Source organism: Callithrix jacchus, chromosome 10 (genome assembly GCF_049354715.1).
Source record: "Callithrix jacchus isolate 240 chromosome 10, calJac240_pri, whole genome shotgun sequence".
Lineage (NCBI taxonomy): Eukaryota > Metazoa > Chordata > Mammalia > Primates > Cebidae > Callithrix > Callithrix jacchus.
Window position 1 is genome coordinate 56918549 of NC_133511.1, and position 19010 is coordinate 56937558.

The 19010-nt window shown below is 43.2% G+C and overlaps 1 long non-coding RNA gene across 1 annotated transcript in view; it reads right to left on the bottom strand.

Moving 5' to 3' along the window:
* Positions 1 to 3374, bottom strand: part of LOC144578086 (uncharacterized) — a 35052-nt gene extending 31678 nt beyond the window's left edge. The window contains exon 1 of the long non-coding RNA XR_013523195.1: positions 3297 to 3374. This is a non-coding gene — a long non-coding RNA (uncharacterized LOC144578086). The remainder of the gene's footprint in view (positions 1 to 3296) is intronic.
* Between the last annotated feature and the right edge of the window lie 15636 nt (positions 3375 to 19010).

Consider the following 19010-nt stretch of genomic DNA (forward strand, 5'->3'; position numbering starts at 1 on the left):
CAGTCAGTGATGAAACAGTTGTTACAGAGGTTCACCTGTTAGTGAGACCTGGCCTGCCACAATATGGCCACGGCTGTCACGTCTGCCATCTAGGAAGCATGAAGGGAAGAAGATAGCTCAGCCTGTCCCTTTAAGAGAGATTAGCTAGAAATTCCACTCATTGACTTCTGCTTACATCTCACTGGCTTCCCCAAACAGCAAGGGAGGCAGGGAAGTATAGTTTTCTAACTAAACATTCTGCTGTCCCCAAAAATATAGTAATAAGGAAGAAGGGGAGAATGGGTATTTGGGAAACAAGCAAGAATCCCTGCTGCACTTCCTGTGATCTCATACCTCCTTCTAAGACACTTCCATTCCTCTCTTTCTAATACACTTTCTCAAAAGAGATGTCAATGTACTATGTTCACTTCCTTCTCATTCTTTCTTCCAGCTGTCTGGGTTCTACCAACACCACACCATGGTGCTAAATCCAATGGGCAGACCACTGTTCCACATGCTCACCTTCTCTGTAGCATTCAAATATTTCTCTAAGAAACACCCTCCTTCCTCTCTTAGCTTCCTTGGCACCACGCTTTTGTTTTCCCCCACGATGCTGGCCTCCCCTCATTCTGCCACTAGCTCCTGCTCCTCTAGCCAGTCGTATTCAGGTCAAGACTCCCTCCTGTCCTTCCCTTCTCTGATCTCATCCATTGCCAGAGCTTTAAACCGTGTCTGTATGCTAACAACCCCAAGCTCATATCTGCAGCCGAAACCTCAGATCTGGTCTCTAGTCACAGGTGTTTGGTCAACTACTTGGTATCTTAAACTGGTTTTCTTGCAAACATAGCACACACGCATGGAAGCTCTCCTTGACCTCCACTGCAAACCTGTGCTTGCCCCCTACTCAATAAGTGGAATCCTTGCCTGCCCAGTTTCTAGACCAAAACCCAGAAAAATTAATTTTTGACCCCTTTATCTCCCTCACTTTCTATATCCTGTCCATGATCAAGTTCTGCCAGTTCAACTACAAATACTTTGTCAACTTGTATTTATTTTCACTACCACCACCACAGTGCATGTCAACATCAGCTCTTTCCTGGACTACACCATGTCTTCCTAATTGTTTCCCTTCTCTCCACTCTTGATCCCCTTCAATCCAATCTGCAGAAGGAGCTGAAGTGGTCTTTCAGTATTGTAAATTGGACCATGTTTTTCTCTACTCAGAATCCCAAATGCCTTCCTATTGCGCCTAGTAAAGTTGAAACTTTTCTTTTTTAGACAGAGTTTCGCTCTTGTTACCCAGGCTGGAGTGCAATGGCACGATCTCGGCTCACCGCAACCTCTGCCTCCTGGGTTCAGGCAATTCTCCTGCCTCAGCCTCCCGAGTAGCTGGGACTACAGGCACACGCCACCATGCCCAGCTAATTTTTTGTATTTTAGTAGAGACGGGGTTTCACCATGTTGACCAGGATGGTCTCGATCTCTTGACCTCATGATCCACCCGCCTCGGCCTCCCAAAGTGCTAGGATTACAGGCGTGAGCCACCGCGCCCGGCCGAAACTTCTTAACTACATCCGACACGTTCCTTGCATTGCCTACCCCATCAGCTTTCCCCACTTCATGCCGATCATTCTTATGTCAGGCCCTGAAACAAAGTTCTTTGCTATGTTAAAAACCTAGAATTTTCTGTTCCCTCTACCTGGAATATTCTCTTTACTCCCACATGACTAGCTACCCAGCACATAGTCCCTTGCTTGCCACTCATTAGGCACTCAATAATGACATATCTGTTGAATGATTGGAATAAAAAGATAAGCATATAATATTACATTTAAACTACCTAAAACCTTTAGAAGTTATGTACTTTCAATCTCCATTTTATAGATAAGAAAACTGAGGCTCAGAGCAATTCTGTAACTTCCCAAGGAGTCCCAAGAAGTAAGTAGAGAAACAAGACTTCAAAGCCAAATTAGGCAGGTTGCAGAGCCTGTTCTTTTCTTCCACATGAGGCAGCTTCCACATACACATCATCACTGCAGAGCATCAGCCACTCTGATGGGTCATCTTTGTGCTTTTGAGCTGACCAGAGTGTCAAGAAAATGTCAGTTGCTTAATGTGAGACAAAAATTGCAAAGTCATCCCAGATTTCATTATCTTTCCACAACTATTATAATTGCAGCTCATTAAAAATCTGATTCCAAAGGCAGGAAGAAATCATATGCTCAGCAACAAGTCCAGAGTCTCTGTTAATGCGGAAGAAGCCTTTCATTAACAAGAAAAGTGTCTGTTTCCATGAAGTATGGAGAAAATACTGAAATTGGCCCAGGTCCTTGTCAACTTCCTGCAGACATTTTACATCTCTCAAAGACTGCAATTGTCTGTAGTAGCCAGTTTAACCATAGATATTTTCTGTTTGGCTAGCTACATTTCTCTCCTCTTCTATTGACTGATCTGGGCAAGAAGGTCAGGAAGGGTGAAGTTAGGCCAGAAATCACAAGTTGTAACCCTCCTTTTACTGCCTTTCATGCTTACTACCTACTTTATGTTATTGGCACTTCAATGAGCATTTTAACGACTCTAAGAAGCCTTCCTGTTAAGAAACCTTAATTGTGTTTTACCCAGTTTTCTGACACTTAGAGGACCATGGAACTCTATATTCATAGTATGCATGGATTGTCTCCAGGATTGGCCACCACCAATTTCTCTCATCCCTGTATGCACAGGCCACTCCTCCCATCAAGAGTCCATCTCCCCACCCCTTGAATCTAAGCTGGCCTTGCGATTTACTTTGTTCAATGGAACTCGGCAAGACTGAGGCTGTCTCTGTTCTGGATCTAGCCCACAAGAGGCCTGCCAGATTTTTGTTTTGCTTTCTGCTATAACTGGCTGCTATGTAAGAAGTTCAACTACACTGTTGGATAAAGAAGTCTACGTAGTCACCAGCCTCTCTAGCCACCTCAGCTGAGTGAATGGAGCATTCTTAGATGTTCTAACCCCAACCAATTTCCCAGCACAACTATGGAAGAGAATCCAGCCACCACCACAAGGAATATAAAACAATATAGTTAAAGCTAAGCAGCCTGCAGAATCTTTAAAAATGATAAATAGTTGATAATCTAAGCCACTGGGTTTGGGGGTAGGTTGTTACACAGGCATAGATAACTAATGCAATATACCACAGATCTCAGGTTGTTTATAAGAATTATTTTTGGAAAACCCCTTTATTCTGTGAATAGAAAAACTGAGGTCCAGGGAGCCCCAGATGGAAAGTGACTTTCCCAAGATCGCCTAGCTAGTTGATGCCAAATCTAGCTTACCTGATTACCTGTCCAGGGCTCTGTCTACAACACTTGCTCCCACTGATCTGCCTATCAATCAAGAGAACTTTCCAGAATGACAGTTATTGATCTGACAGTTTAACTGAACATATTCATATATATATATGCATCTGAATCTAACTGAACATATTGACTGAACATACTCAGATACATATCTGAATATATACAGACACATACACATACACACACACACACATATTTTTTTTTTTTGAGACAGAGTCTTGCTCTGTCGTCATTCAGGCTGAAATGCAGTGATGTGATTTCGGCTCACCTCAACCTCCACCTCCTGGGTTCAAACAATTCTTCTGCTCAGCAGCCTCCTGAGTAGTTGAGATTACCGGTGCCTGAAACCTAGCCTGGCTAGTTTTTGTATTTTTAAGTAGAGACAGGGGTTCACCATGTTGGCCAGGCTGGTCTCGAACTCTTGACCTCCAATGATCCTCTTGCCTCAGTCTCCCAAAGTGCTGGGATTACAGGTGTGAGCCACCATGCCCAACCTAAACACATTCAGATTTTAAGTCATTTGAGACTCTTAGAACCATGAAGCTATCTGGTTCAATCTATACTGGTAATTGTGGTTTTTATTGACTTTTCTAATTTGTCCCATAATTGTAGTTTTGTTTACTTTTCTGGTTCTTATTGAGGATTCTCCCCTTGTTCCTATGGTTTATGTAGAAGCTCCTTCCCCTCATAATAAGAGTTAAATAACAGTAAAGAACTCATATTCAGGCATCAACTGCCTGATCTGAGTTGGAGTTCCAGCTTCATTTACCAACTTAGGCAAGTTCCTTCACCACTCTGAGTCTCAACTTCCTCATCAACAAAAAAAGACACAAAAATGTCTGCCATTATTTATTTATTAGTATTTTAATTTTGTTGTGTTATTTGTTAAGTACGCTCTGATTGAATTGACCCCCTCCCAAACAGGCTTTGTGTGAGCAACATGGCTGTTTGTTCACCTGGGTGCAGGAGGGCTGAGTCAGTGGAGGATGGTAGGATAGGAATTGGTTTTATAGGTTTGTGGTAGGCAGCGGAAAGTTACAGAAGTTACAGTTCAGGGCGGTTTTTGCAAGCCAGTGGGTGGGGGTGTCACAAGGTCCAAGGTCCAGTGTCACAAGATTGACTCAGACTTTCTGGCTCCGGGAGTCCATCTGGAGGTGTACGTGTGGGTTACGGGGTCTCCATGGTGTAGCCAGTTCAAAGAACCTTGCATTCCTGATTTTTTTATATTAATACTATAAAAGTAAAAGAAATAAAAAGTGAAGGGCAATGAAATTTCAGAGGGTGGTACAGAGGGGTGATGGGCATTGTTTCTCAGGACTCCTTCGAGCAGGATTGGGGGTGGCGTGGAAACCTGAAAATGGGAAATAATTTAGACTGCTGAGAGGTTTTGAGGCAAAGGTTGATGCTGTGGGTTTGTTAGGAGGAGCATTTGCCATATTGACTGATTGGTTATAGCCTGGGTATGGTTTTGTAGGCATTGAGAGACTAGTGGAAGAGGCAAGGTTCACCTAAGAGAAGGAGAAAAATGGGTATGAGGGGACTTGCTAATGGAAGAAGCCATGATACCCAGTTAGAGTGGCCAGCTAGGTCCAGAATAATTATTTGCCTTATTAGGGAGCATTTGGGCCTGTCTTGAATTCTTTTGATGGCGTCACATACAAGACCATATTGGTTTAGATAAAAGCAGCATTCTTCATTTAGAAAAAGACAGAGTGCTCCTTTTTCAGCCGTGAGTATATTGAGGCCTTGGCGATTTTTGAGGACAGCTGCAGCCAGGGAATTAACTTGGGCTTAGAGAACAGAGAGTGTTTGAGTTATGTCTGAAATGCTGGCAGAAAAGTCATTACAGAGACTGCACAATGTGGTGATGGAAGTAGTAAGGCCTGCTATACCTCACCGGATTGCAGCAGCGGAGACCCCTAATCCTATGAGCAAGGGGATTAATAAAATGACTCTTTTTTGTCATGTAGGAGTTACAAGAGGGACAGGGAGGGCTTCATTTCCATTGGCAAACTGGATTTTGGGAGTAAGAAAAATTGAGGTACAGGTGCCTGTCCAGTTGTTAGGAAGGCAGAAGTAGGTGGAAGAGCCACAGAGGGAAAAAAAGTCCTTGGCTGAGGCAGAACTGGAAGTGTAGACTAAAAAAATAAAGAAGTATTCTTAAGGGGCTGGGATCTTGTACCCAGATACCAAGCGAACCAGCAAGGGCCACGGCTGTTAAAGATTGTAATGGGTTGGACATGGTAATTGTGTGGAAGGAGAGGTCTTGTTTTCATGGTGTATCAGAAAGCATTCAGTATCTGTGAGTAAGCATTCACTTTCATTAACAAGATTAGGTATGAGTAGGCAGGAAGAGGTGTCTAAAGGAGAGTCTGATGAAGAAGGGGAGGGCAGCTAAGGATGGGGTGAGAGACAGGGTAAATGCCTACCTAGGCAAAACTTGCTATTGACATTTTTAAGAGTGCTAGTAATGAGAGAGGGCCTTTCCATAATGTGGAGCTGGTATGCTCCTACTTCTTGGTTAATGTGGGTGATAGGGCCTTGGAGGTGAAGTGTAAAGGAACACAAAGAGGATCAGAGGTTTCCTAGGGGAATTCCATTAGGTGATTGCCAGGAAATGCATAAGGGAGTGGCAATAGGGATAGCTGTTTATGTGGTTACTGGCCCAAAAATGGCGGGGGTGGGGAGCGATGGGGAGTTGGCATGAGGGGAAAGATGACGTAGGTAGGTGCAAAGGAGAGCAGAATCCTGTTGATTTGAGATATCTGGGATGTTTTTGTTGAATCTTCCTAGGAAATAGAGGAGTTCTTCTGGGGGGTACACATCAGGATTGTTGGAGGAAGTCTGGAGGTGTAAAGATACGGGAGAGTTTGCCCAGTTCACTGGTAGGGCGGGAATGGCTATGTAGGAGGCGGAGGAGAGGGATATGCATCGCCAACAATCACTGGCTAAGGTAGGGTTTGAAACAGGAGAGAGAATGGGTTAGGTTGATGGTATGTTGGAGGTAGAGGGTAGCAGGAAAATAAGAGTGAGGTGAAGAGTGAGTATAAAAGAGAAGAAGAGGACTTCAGTGGGGTGGAAGAATTGGAGAGTTCCCTTCCACAGAAGGTCATCTCTCCGCTCTAAGAGAGAGTTAAAGGTGGCAGCCCGAGGGTTAAACAATGAAATATCAGCTGTAATTGCTTAGAGGAAAAGGGTATACTGGCAATGCAAACAAGAGCAGGGCATGTAAACAGACTTTCTGAGGTGTGGTTTAAGTAGAAAAGACTTTCTGGGTGAGTTTAAGAGAAGTGAGGGAGAGTACTTGCGACTTCCAGGAGGAGGCAGAGGAGTTAGGCTGATTGTCTGATGGGCACAGCTTTATCCTGGAATGATGGACCCACTGGGGAGGGTGTTGTAGACAGACAGCAGTTGGGGTGCTACAGACCACCAGGAAGGGTCCAGTCCACCGAGGTTGCAGAGACTGAAGGGTTAGGCTTTTAACTAGGATTGACCTTCCAGCTAGGGTGTCTTCATATGCCTGGGTATCTGGAGTGGGTAAGAGGAAATTAGCAGCCTGGTAGATTTCATGTCTGGCTGTTGGAGGACTGGAAGATATTCACCAAGAAGACTGGAATAAGGTTAGGCCCAAGCAAAAAATTGCGGCCATATAGGAGTTCAAAGGGGCTATGCCCTGTGGATTCTTTAGGAGTGGCTCAAGTCCTGAGAAAATTAAGGGGTAGAACTGTCCAGACTTTTTAGTTGGAGGCCGAGTTTGGTGAGATGTATTTTTAAAAGGCTGTTGCCCAAAAAATTAAAATTAAAAATTTTTTAGCGGCTGTTGGCTCTTTCTACTTTTCCTGAGGACTGAGGATGGCATGGGGCATGGAAATTCCACTGGATGCCAAGGGTTTGGGTAATTTGGCTAATGAAGGCTGACCATTGCAAGATTGTATAGAAGTAGGAAAACCAAATTGGGAGATTCTGTCAGGAGAAAAGAGATAACTGCAGCAGCTTTATCGGACCCACTAGGAAAGGCTTCAACTGATCTGGTAAAGGTGTCGATCCAGACTGGAAGGTATATAAATTTGTAGACACAGGGCATATGAGTAAAATCCTTTGCCAGTCTTGTGTGGAGGTAAATCCCCCGGATTGATGTGTAGGAAAAAGGGGGTTTAAGGGAGCCTTGGGGAGTAGTATAACGGCAGATAGAACATTGAAATGTGATTGTTTTCAGGATGAATTTTCATGATGGAAAAGAAATGAGGGGTTCTAAAAGACAGGCTAGAGGCTTGTATCCTACATGAAAATGATGATGAAAGGATGCGAGGATAGAGTGGAATTGTGAGGCAGGGAGAAGGAATTTTTCATGGTCTAAGAACCACTTGCCTTGAGTAGGAAATGATTGGTAGGTTAAGGTTTTGGAGAGACACTAGGTAGGAGTAACAGATGAGAAGGAGAAATACTGGCCATGAGTGGCAGGTACTGGAGCATAAGCTGCTGCTTTAGCTGTTTTATTGGCATAGGTGTTTCCTTGAGTAATGGGGTCTGATGGTTTTTGGTGCCCTTTGCAGTGAATGACTCCAGCCTTTGCTAGAAGGAAAGCAGCCTTAAGGAGGGCCTTTATTAAGGGACCATTGATATTGATAATAGAGGACCCTTGTGTAATGAGAAAACCTCTTTCAGTCCATATGGCAGTACAATGGTGTAGGATATGGAAGGCATATTTAGAGTCAGTATAGATATTTACATGTAGTCCCTTGGCAAGAGTAAGAGCACAGGTTAAAGTGATTAGTTCAGCTTGCTGAGAAGTGGTGGAAAGGGATAGTGTGGCAGCCTCAATGATAGATGAGTGGGATACAACAGCATAACCTGCTTTAGCTGGTGCTAACTGGCTGGGCTTTGAAGAACTGTCATCAATAAACCATGTGTGGTCTGGGTCTGGAATGAAAAAAAGAGAAATAAGTGGAAATGGGGAGGATGCCATATGGATTAGGGAGATACAATCCTGGGATTTGGGTTTTGTGTTGGGTATTCAGTGACAGGCTGGGTTAGTCAGGACTGAGGGCAAGGGTTATGGTGACAGTTTTAATAGAGAGTACATAAAGCTGGAGAAGGCAAGGGACTGAAAGTAAGTGTGTGAGGTATGAAGAAGAAACTAAACTTTGGAGGTTGTGTGAGCTATAGAGGGTAAGTGGAGTGTAGCCTGTAATTCTAAGGGATTCTAGGAGTATTACGGCCGCAGTGCCTGTGGTGTATAAACATGATGGCCAGCCTAGGACTGTGAGGTCAAGCTGTTTAGACAAGAAGGCAACTGGTGGTGGGCCTGGCTCCGGTGTAAGAACCCTGACCAGACTTTTTCTTCTGCCCTGGAAAGGGAGAAGGGTTGGGAGGGGTTGGGGATTGCTAGTGTAGGGGCTGTTTCCAAACCCTTCTTTAATGAAAGGAAGAATTGGGGAAGGACTTAGGATCTATACGCTCAGCTGAGTTCCCTTTTGTAATTTTATAAAGTGGTTTGGCTTGTAGGGCAAAACCTGCTATCCAGAGAAGAACGTATCCTACAACACCTAGGAAGGAGAGAAGCCGTTGTTAAGTGGATGGGGTTGGGTTTGGGAGATTAACTGGATAGGGTTGGCGGGGAGAGTGCGTGTGTGCTGGTGAAGGATTATACCAAGATAGGTAACAGATGGGGAAGAAATTTGGGCTTTGGAAAGGGAGACACAGTGCCTCTTTGAGTATAAAGTTGAAGAAGCAAGAGAATGTCTCGCTGGGAGGATTTATAAGAGGGGCTACAAAGAAGAAGATCATCCACATATTGAACAAGGTGGGAGGCAGATGGACTGAAGGAGAGTAGGTCATGGGAAAGGGCTTGACTAAAATAGTGGAGGCTATCTCTAAAACCTTGGGGCAGAACGGTCCAGGTGAGTTGCTGAGAATGGTGGATGTCGGGATCAGTCCAAGTGAAAGCAAAAAGAGGCTGTGAGGAGGGGTGTAAGGGAATGGTGAAAACGGCGTCTTTAAGGTCAAGAACAGAATAGCGAGTTGTGGTAGAGGATATGGAGGGTCTAAGGGTTTTGGTACAACAGGATGAATGGGAAGTACGATTTGAGGTGAAGGTCTTGGACTAGCCTATAGGATTTGTCTGGTTTTGGGACAGGTAGGATAGGGGACCTGTAAGGAGAGTTTACAGGCTTTAAAAGGCCATGTTGTAACAGACCTCCCAAGGAGGTCCTGAAGAAAAGCCTGGACGCTGTGGTTTGGGCGCTGTGAAGGTTTTTGAGCTGAGGGTGTGGCTGGGGTTGTCTGACAGCGAAGGCAAGCATTCATCATTATGAAATACGCTGTTGCTTGGCAGCTACTTCTCTATTATTAAACACCTTAAAGGCAAGGTTAATTGATTCCTGTTTTGGGGTTTCAGGACCAGAATCTAGTTTTTGGAGGTTTTTTTTGACGACAGGGGTAAATTGGGTGATAAAATGCATATTAAGAATAAGACGATCTGAGGAACGATCCAAGATGGCCGATTGCTAACATCCCGGGATTGCAGCTCTCAGGGAAGGTGCGGAGAACTAGAGGACGCCACGCTTTCAGACAAATTCTGGTCGCTCACGGAGCAGGAGATCCCTCAGTGGAGGAAACACACGGGTGGCCAGCGCGACTCTCGTGGCCGGTGCAGCGGTTCCGCCGGCACCTTGGCGCGGCAGCTCTCGGAGCAAAGTAAACAGGTTCGGAGGACCGGCCCGGGTCCCCAGCAGGACACCAGAGCCCGGCAGCGGCTGTGACGGCACCTCGGCACGGGAGCACTCGGCGCAGAGTAAACAGGACCGGTTCCCCTTCTGACCGAGGTTTGGAGCCCCGGGAAGGCAGAGTCGCCCACTATGGAAACAAGAAGGAAGCCCGACAGGAGAATCCTGGGCAGAAAAGCACCATCAGTTTTAACGCCGCTGCTCTGGCCCTGGGAACTAACAACCTGGACGTCCACTCAAGAGACCTAATCTGAAAGTTGGTAATTTCAAAGACAGCAGGAGGATAAATTTACAACGACGGGAAGAAACCAGCTTAAAAAAGCTGAGAATACTCAAAGTCAGAACGCCTCTCCCTCTAAAGATGATCACAGTTCCACATCAACAATGGAACAAGGCTTGATGGAGAATGAGCGCATCCCAATGACAGAATCACTCTTCAAGGAATGGATAATAAGAAACTTCGGTGAGTTAAAAGAACATGTTGTAGCCCAACGTAAAGAAACTAGGAACTTTGAAAAAAGGTTTGATGAAATCCTATTGAGAATAGACAACTTAGAGAGGAGTATGAGTGAAATAATGGAACTAAAGAATACAATACAGGAACTCCGAGAAGTATGCACAGGTTTAAACACTCGAATTCTTCAAGCAGAAGAAGGGATATCAGAGGTCAAAGTCCAACTTAATGAAATAAAACGTGAAGAAAAGATTAGAGAAAAAAGGATAAAAAGGAATGAGCAAAGTCTCCAAGAAATGTGGGACTATGTGAAAAGACCAAATTTACGTTTGATAGGTGTACCTGAATGCGACAGAGAGAATGAATCCAAGCTGGAAAATACCCTTCAGGATATTATTCAGGAAAATTTTCCTAAACTAGCAAAGCAGGTCAACATTCAACCCCAGGTAATACAGAGAACACCACAAAGATATTCCTCAAGAAGAGCAACCCCAAGGCACATAATCGTTAGATTCACCAGGGTTGAAACGAAGGAGAAAATACTAAGGGCAGCCAGAGAGAAAGGTCATGTTACCCACAAAGGCAAGCCTATCAGACTTACAGCAGATCTCTCAGCAGAAACTCTACAAGCCAGAAGAGAGTGGGGGCCAATATTCAACATCCTCAAAGAACAGAACCTTCAGCCCAGAATTTCATATCCAGCCAAACTAAGCTTCACAACTGAAGGAAAAATAAAATCTTTTATGAACAAGCAAGAACTCAGAGATTTTATTACCACCAGGCCTGCTTTACAAGAGCTTCTGAAAGAAGCATTACACACAGAAAGAAACAACCAGTATTCGCCTTTCTAAAAATACACCAAAAAGTAAAGAGCACCAACATAAAGAAGAATTTACACCAACGAATGGATAAAACAGCCAGTCAACATCAAATGGCAGTAACCCTAAATTTAAATTGACTAAATCCCCCAATCAAAAGACACAGCCAAAACCCAACGGCATGTTACATCCAGACCTGTTTCACATGCAAGGATACACAAAGACTCAAAACAAAGGGATGGAGAAAGATTTACCAACCAAATGGAGAGCAAAAATAAATAATAAATAAATAAAAAGCAGGAGTTGCAATTCTCGTAGCAGATAAAATAGATTTTAAAGCAACAAAGGTATAGTGGTAAAAGGATCAATGCAACAACAAGAGCTAACAATCCTAACACCCAGATACGAGACTTAGATTCAATGAGACAGAAAATTAATAAGGATATCAAGGACTCGAACTCAGATCCAGAACAAGTAAACTTAATAAATATTCATAGAGCTCTCCACTTCAAATACACAAAATATACATTCTTGTCAATACCACATCACACCTACCCATAAGTTTAAATGAAACATTGATTGACCATTATTAATACTCAATTTTTTTCAAAATAAAGCAATATTTCCATTTACTCTCCCTCTTTCTCTTCCTCTTTCTTCCTCTCCTTTACTTATTTTTTTTTCTTTCCTTCTCTCAAAAAAAAAAAAAGAATAAGACGATCTTCTGGCCATTCTGGGTCCAGGGCAGTAAATCGCCTAAGGGTGACTGCTGAATGGGCCATGAACTGAGCTGAATTTTCATCTTTGCCCTGGGTAGTTTCTTTAAGTCTGTCATAGTTGACAATTTTATATGCTGATTTTTTTTGAGTCCTTCAACTAGGCAGGAGAACATGTAATCTTGCCTGGCTATACCAGTGGAGCCTGCCCGGTATTTCCGTTGGGGATCTTCCTGGGGAACTGCCCTAGTACCTTCCTGCAGGCCAGGTTCAAGGCACTGGCAGTCTTCAGCACAAGATTGAGCCAAGGTATAAACTCTTTCCCCTTCCTCTGAGGTGAAGGTAGAGGTGAGGATGACATTTAAGCCACTCCAAGTTAAGTTATAGGACTAGGTTAGATATTGGAACTCTTGTATATATTTAGTGGGATCTGTAAACAAGGAGCCTAATTGTTGGCTGATTTCAGAAAGGTCAGATAAAGAGAAAGGAACATGCACCCTAACTAGGCCTTTGGTTCCAGCCACCTCACGCAGGGGGCAATTGGGAAGGGGTGGAGGAGGTAACCATGGACTAAACTGTAAGCCGGACTGTGTACGAGGCAGCAGGAGGGGCATAAGGAGATGGGTTGTGGGCAGAGGAAGAGGAGGGAGACTCTGGGTGTAGGGGTTAGGCCTGGATTAGTGTCTGGTTCTGACAGGCGGAGAGGAGAAAGGTCAGAAGGGTTGATGGACAAGGAGGATTCTGAATCATTGGTGGAGGTGGGTGGGGGGCGGGGGACAGATGGAAGGAAGAGAAGAAAAATTTGGGAAGGGTCGCACTGAGAGCAGAGACTGGAGAGGGACTGGAATGTAAAAAATGCCTGGAGGTATGGCACCTCACACCATTTGCCCATTTGTCAACAAAAATTATCTAGGTCTCGCAGAATAGACAGGTTGAAAGTGCCGTTTTCTGGCCATTTGGAACAATTTCTAATTTGTACTGAGGCCAGGCCATGTTATAGAAAAAAATGAGATGTTTAGGTTTCAGATTGGGTGACAGTTGGAGAAGTTTAGGTTTTTTAGGATGCAGGCTAGAGGCGAAGACTGAGGAATAGAGGGTGGAATATTGCACATAGTGAAGGAGATAAGTTTAAGAAAAGGAGTAGAATGGAGATGAGGAGAAGGAGCAAACAGGTAACGGGGTATTCAGTAGGCATCCCTGACTGAATCCTGGGCTGTAACATGGGTGGGAGGTCAAGGCAGGCATCCCACAATTGACCAGACACCAAGGGAAGACCATCTTCCCTAGTTGAGTCCATGACCAATGTTGGAGTTTTTGAGGGCACAGATAAAGAGTATCTCCTTTGCCTCTACATAGAGAGGGAGACTTGTGTCCTTGGGATTTAAAGTTAAAAAGAGAGAATGAAAGAGACCACTTGCTCTATCTGAAGGTGGCAAGAGGGTTGTTGGACTAGTCTAATGTGCTGAGGTCACAGATGGGTCTCTTCAAAGAGGGAGAGTGGGGACAGGGGGCTGGTTTCCCTGAAGGAGTACCCCTGTCCTGGGTTTCGGCACCAAATGTTAAGCATGCTTTGAATGAAGAAACCCTGCCCCCTAACAGGCTTTGTGTGAACAACATGGCTGTTGATTCACCCAGGTGTGGGCAGGCTGAATCTGAAAAAAGAGTTAGTGGAGGACAGTGGGATAGAAGTTGGTCTTATAGGTTTGGGGTAGGCAATGGAAGTTACAGAATTTACAGTTCAGGGTGGTTTTTGCAAGCAGGAGGTGTCAGGGTGAGGGGGGTGTCACAAGGTCCAGTTAAGCCAAAACAATGGTGGAATGTCACAAGGTCAGGAGCTAGCTATTCTTTTTCTTTTGTTGCCGGCTTGGGGAGTGTCTTAAGGTCCAAGGAACAGCATCACAAGGTTGACTCAGACTTTCTGGCTCCGGGAGTCCATCTGGAGGTGTATGTGTGGGTTACAGAGGTCACCATGGTGTAGCCAGTTCAAAGAACCTTGCATCATTGGTAATTTTTCTTTTCATTTTTTGGTAACCAAAGGCAAACTGCCAGTCAGGATTTCTGATGATCACAGGTAAACCAGCGTTGCCACTGTGAGCTGAAATAATTCTTGCTTAAAGACTAGAAGATTGATGTCTTGGTTCATTTGAGTGGACTGGGTTTGGGAAGATACTAGTGTAATAGAGGGAAAAAATTTTTCTTTGCACACCCTCATGGATTTTCCATATGGGGTCCTGTAAATTGGACTGGCAAAAGATATATTATTGAGAAAAACATATAAATTTATTTAATATAAGTTTTACATAACATAGAAATCTTCACTAGAAAATGAAGATCTGAAGAAATGGTTAAGCCTAGTGTGTTTATACTAAGTTTGGTGAAGAGTAGAAAGTGATAAAATAAAAGGGTATGAGCTAAGAGTAGTAAATCAGGGAAAAATTATTGAGGCCTGTATGTTCATTTTATTCTTGGTATGTTAGGTATAGAAACCAGGTATAGAAAGAGCACCTCTCACATGAGAGTCTTATGACCTGCTTCAGGGAAGAAAACTTGCTATTTCTCAAATTTCTTCAGCTTAAAATAGTCAATACAGGAAGGCACTATATTTTGAGTAGCCTATTCTGAACCTTTTTGCTAGAAAAGACTTGAGATCTCTTGTTATTTACAGTAACCCCTAGAGAGGTATTGGCCCAGAGAATGCCCCTTCCACTTTGGTGTTCTGAAATTACACTTTTCAGACATTCTCCTTCCTCTGTAAATCCCCTGCCAACAGGGCCATAGCCTCTAAGGAGCTACTGTGGGCCCACATTTCCTCCATGGGCTACACAGGACACTCTCCAGTGAGATCACCCCAATGTATGGATGACAGAAAGGCAGTCTGCAGGGCTATGGCTCAGTTTCCAGGAGTAAACGTGTGATTTTTCTGCCATCTGGATCCCTTCAGTGTTCTATCAGAGTTGATCTTTGAAGGATAGGTAAGTATAATCCAAGTATAAGGGGTTTGTGAGAGAGCCAAGTAAAAAGAGGACCCCAGAGAACCTCCAATGAACCTGCATACTACTAGGAGGAGTGAGCACTGGGGTGGAGCTTCAGGAAGTTCACGCCATTTGCCCGGGGGAGGAGCCTGGTCTTTTCTGTCCTGGGGTGGTCATCTAGGAATTCAATCTGTGAGATGAGTTTTTTTTTCCTTTTCACCCAATAAATTCCATTTTCCCACCCATGTATTCATGAGTTTAATCCTTCCTGGTCTTGTGACAAGAACCCCATTTTTAGCTGAACTGAGGAGAAAGGTGAAAGTCCTACAATATTTGGAGGACAGTAGTATCTCAAGGGTATGCTGTGAGCAAAGTCCTGGTTGCTAACTGTCCACGGTAAAAATAAATAAATAAAAATTGTAAAAAAAGAACCCCAGTGTTTTAGAATAACCTTTTTAAGTGAAAGTTCACCCATCAACATCTTAATGGCTGCATTTCTTCTAGAAGTAATAACTTTTACTTCCACTGGGATTCAAATGTCAGAGTGAAGTATTCTCTGACATTTGTGGTTTGGAGTTTGTTTTTCAAGTCTTTGCATTTCCCGGTTAAGAAATGTTTTTCTGACTAAGCTTGATAATTCTTTTCCCCCCTGCACTTTCAGCTAAATGAGAAACAACCTGATAATCTCCACAGCTTTGGTTCTTAACGTTTTGTTATTATCACCCTAAACTCTATAAATAGTTTCAACCCACTGTGCCTAAATCTCTATGTAAACGCCTACCTCCCTGCCTTTGCCTATGTGACATTCTCTGCCAGGTTTTTTCTTTCCAGCCTCTCCTCAATCTCCATCTGTATGTATTAGTCCTACCTGTCTTTCCTTCTTCCAAGTTGACTGTGAGCATTTTTCAACCACTCTTAAAACTTCTGCCTTATATCAGTGTCATGGTAAAAATATCAGCTTTGGAATTAATCTGTGTTTGTATTTCAACGCCGACATTTATTACTTGTGTGAACTATGCTAAATTACTTAATCTCTCTAAATCTCAGGTTCTTCATTTATAAAATATAATGTAACTGCCCATTGGATTCACCTTACCCACTGCCTCGGCAGAGCCTATATGTGAAGAAGGAAATTGCAATGGCAAAAGTGTTATTCACACAGAGCAGGCTGTGTGGGAAACCACAGTTTTCTTATTACTCAAATTAGTCTCCTAGAGCACTCACGGATTCAAGTTTTTAAGGACAAGTTGGCAGCTATGAGGTAGGAAAGTGTGAGTCTTGACTGGTCGGCTCAAAGAGGAAATCGTGGCGGTGGTTGAAGTGAGTTCTTCTTGCTGATTTCTGCTCTTGGGTGGGATCTCAGAACTGGTTGAGCCAGATTGTTGATCTCAGTGGTGTCATCTGCTGCATGGGAATCCAGGCTCTGCAAAATATCTCAAGCACTGATCACAGGTTTTGCAACAGTGATGTTATTCCCAGGAGCAATTTGGGGAGGTTCAGACTCCTGCAGCCAGAGGCTGCATGGCCCCTGACCCATAATCTCTAATTTTTTAGCTAATTTGTTAGTCTGACAAAGACAGACTGATCCTCAGGTAAGAATGGCCTTTCCAGGAAAGGGCTATTAGCAATTTTGTTTCAGAGTTTACTGTAAAGTAAATTCTTTCCCAAGGCTAGTTCAGCCTATGCCCAGGAATGAACAAAGTTTAGATGTTAGAAGGAAGATGGGGTTGGTTAAGTGTGACCTCTTCCACTGCCATAATTTCCTCAGTTATGATTTTTGCAAAGGCAGTTTCAATAATAATAGCACTTTACTCATAGAGGTCGTTGTGTAGATTAAATTTTAAAAAAATGATCGTAGGTATATTAGGGTCTCAACAGGAACTAGACCACACATTCATATCATAATTCTGGGAGGATTTGCAAAGATGAGGGCAGGAGGAGTGAGGGGTACATTGCAAGAGCTGATAGTTAAACTTTTGCAAACCAGTTGTTAAACACAAACATTACTAAAAATTAAATTTTATAAACAGAATTAAATACATATTAAAAACAAAGGTAATAAATATTCAAACATAGTTTCCTAATTACTGTATTACCTTCTATTACATATGTTCTCTGGGGTACTTCTGTTATATCGATGGTAGAAACACTATATAACACTACGCTACTGTGCATCTCTTCCTAACTTCATACTCAATGACATGCCATTGGTACCCTGAAGTCAGCCAAGGTAGGAGTATCTACATTACAGAAATTGGCAAATGCTACAACTCAGAGTTCCCTCTCCCAATCTCACCCCTGGTTCCCAAGGAGACCCATTTTGTAGGTTGGTGCAAAAGTAATTGAGGTTTTTGCCATTGAAAGTAATGACAAAGTAATACTAAGTAATACTAAAACATTTACTAGCAGAACAGGTTTAGGAAAACCACAAGGATCCTGCAACTACTCCATAGCTGTTAGCAGCTCCAGGTCCAAAAAGATGATGAGAGGGAGCAGTTTACAAGAGTCTGGAAGAAAAAGGTTATGAAGAAAAATCACTCAGAGAGGCACTATGACCTTTTGGGTGAAGCAACATCCCTAACCAGAAGCGACTCGAAAAAGAGAGCCCCGGGAGTAATCTCTGACTTACTCTCCTCTCTGCTTCTAGGACTTCACTTTCCCCGCTCCTTCCAATGTCAAACCAAACAGATATTAGAGGACAGAGAAACCCATACAGGTCAGTTCCTGGAGCAGAAAGGAGGGTGGAGAAGTGTTAGAGAGCAGGGCCTCAGGGATGGATGGAAGATATCCAGACTAACAAAATAGCGCTGTATCTGGCACATAGTAGGAGCTCAACTGATATTTTCTATTATGGCTAGTTCAATTAAAAAATTATTAAATATTATGCTGAATACCTTTCTCCCAAGGAGCCCATAGTCCAGTGCGGAGGTGTATAAATAAATCTCACATCAGTGTACAAGGTACTATTATTAATGAAGAAAGATACGTCTGTCTGTCCCATTAGATGACAAATTCCTACAAAGTAGAAACTATAAAAACGATCAAATGAGAACACACAGACACAGGGAAGGGAACAACACACACCAGGGCCTGGGGTGTGGGGGGCTAGGGGAGGAATAGCAGGGGGGTGGAAGAATTTGGGAGGGATAACATTAGAAGAAATGCCCAATGTTGATGACAGGGCGATGGATGCAGCAAACCACCACCATGGCACGTGTATACCTATGTAACAAACCTGCACGATCTGCACATGTACCCCAGAACTTAAAGTATAATTTTAAAAAAAATGAAAAGTCAATTAATATCTGCTGTTAAGTGAATATATTTTTATTGCCCCTCCGTGCCCAGCATTTATTATAGAACTCTTAAAAGGGAGATGGTGGGAAGGGAACTAATAATATCTCAGTGCTTCTATGTTCCAAGTGCATTACAAATATTATCTCATTTCATCACCAAATAAAATAATGTAAGACAGTATATTAAAATTAAAATTTTTACTGAGGAACCAAGATGATAAAATACCAGATACTAAGCAGTGCTGGGCCTACCATAGGAAGAAATTTCAAAATTTGTGGCCTAGAACTGGTTAATTTGCACACATTGAGGGTCAGGGTTTTGAACAAGAGGCAAGATTTGGAAGAGTGAATTTTATGAAGAGATTTGGGGAGTTGTTGAAGTGGTGGGAGTCTCCCACATGGGTGCAAAGAGGGAGGATTCTTGATCTTTCCACTTAAGCCTAATAAAGAGTGTTTAAGTATGACTACTTACAGATCCTAAGATTAGATCATCTGAGGTACAGAGGTACAGGGATAAAGTGTTTGAGTCCCACCCAGGGAATCTAGCAGTCAAGAGAAATTGACTGGCAAACTCCTTTGGTGAAAGAGCTAGCTACACTGCCATTTTTGAGATGAAATTGAATTCCCTAAGATTTTCATGAGCAAGGATTTTCTGAGTATTAGATACTATACTCTACAGAAGCAGCCACACTGGAGGCATTTTAAGTCA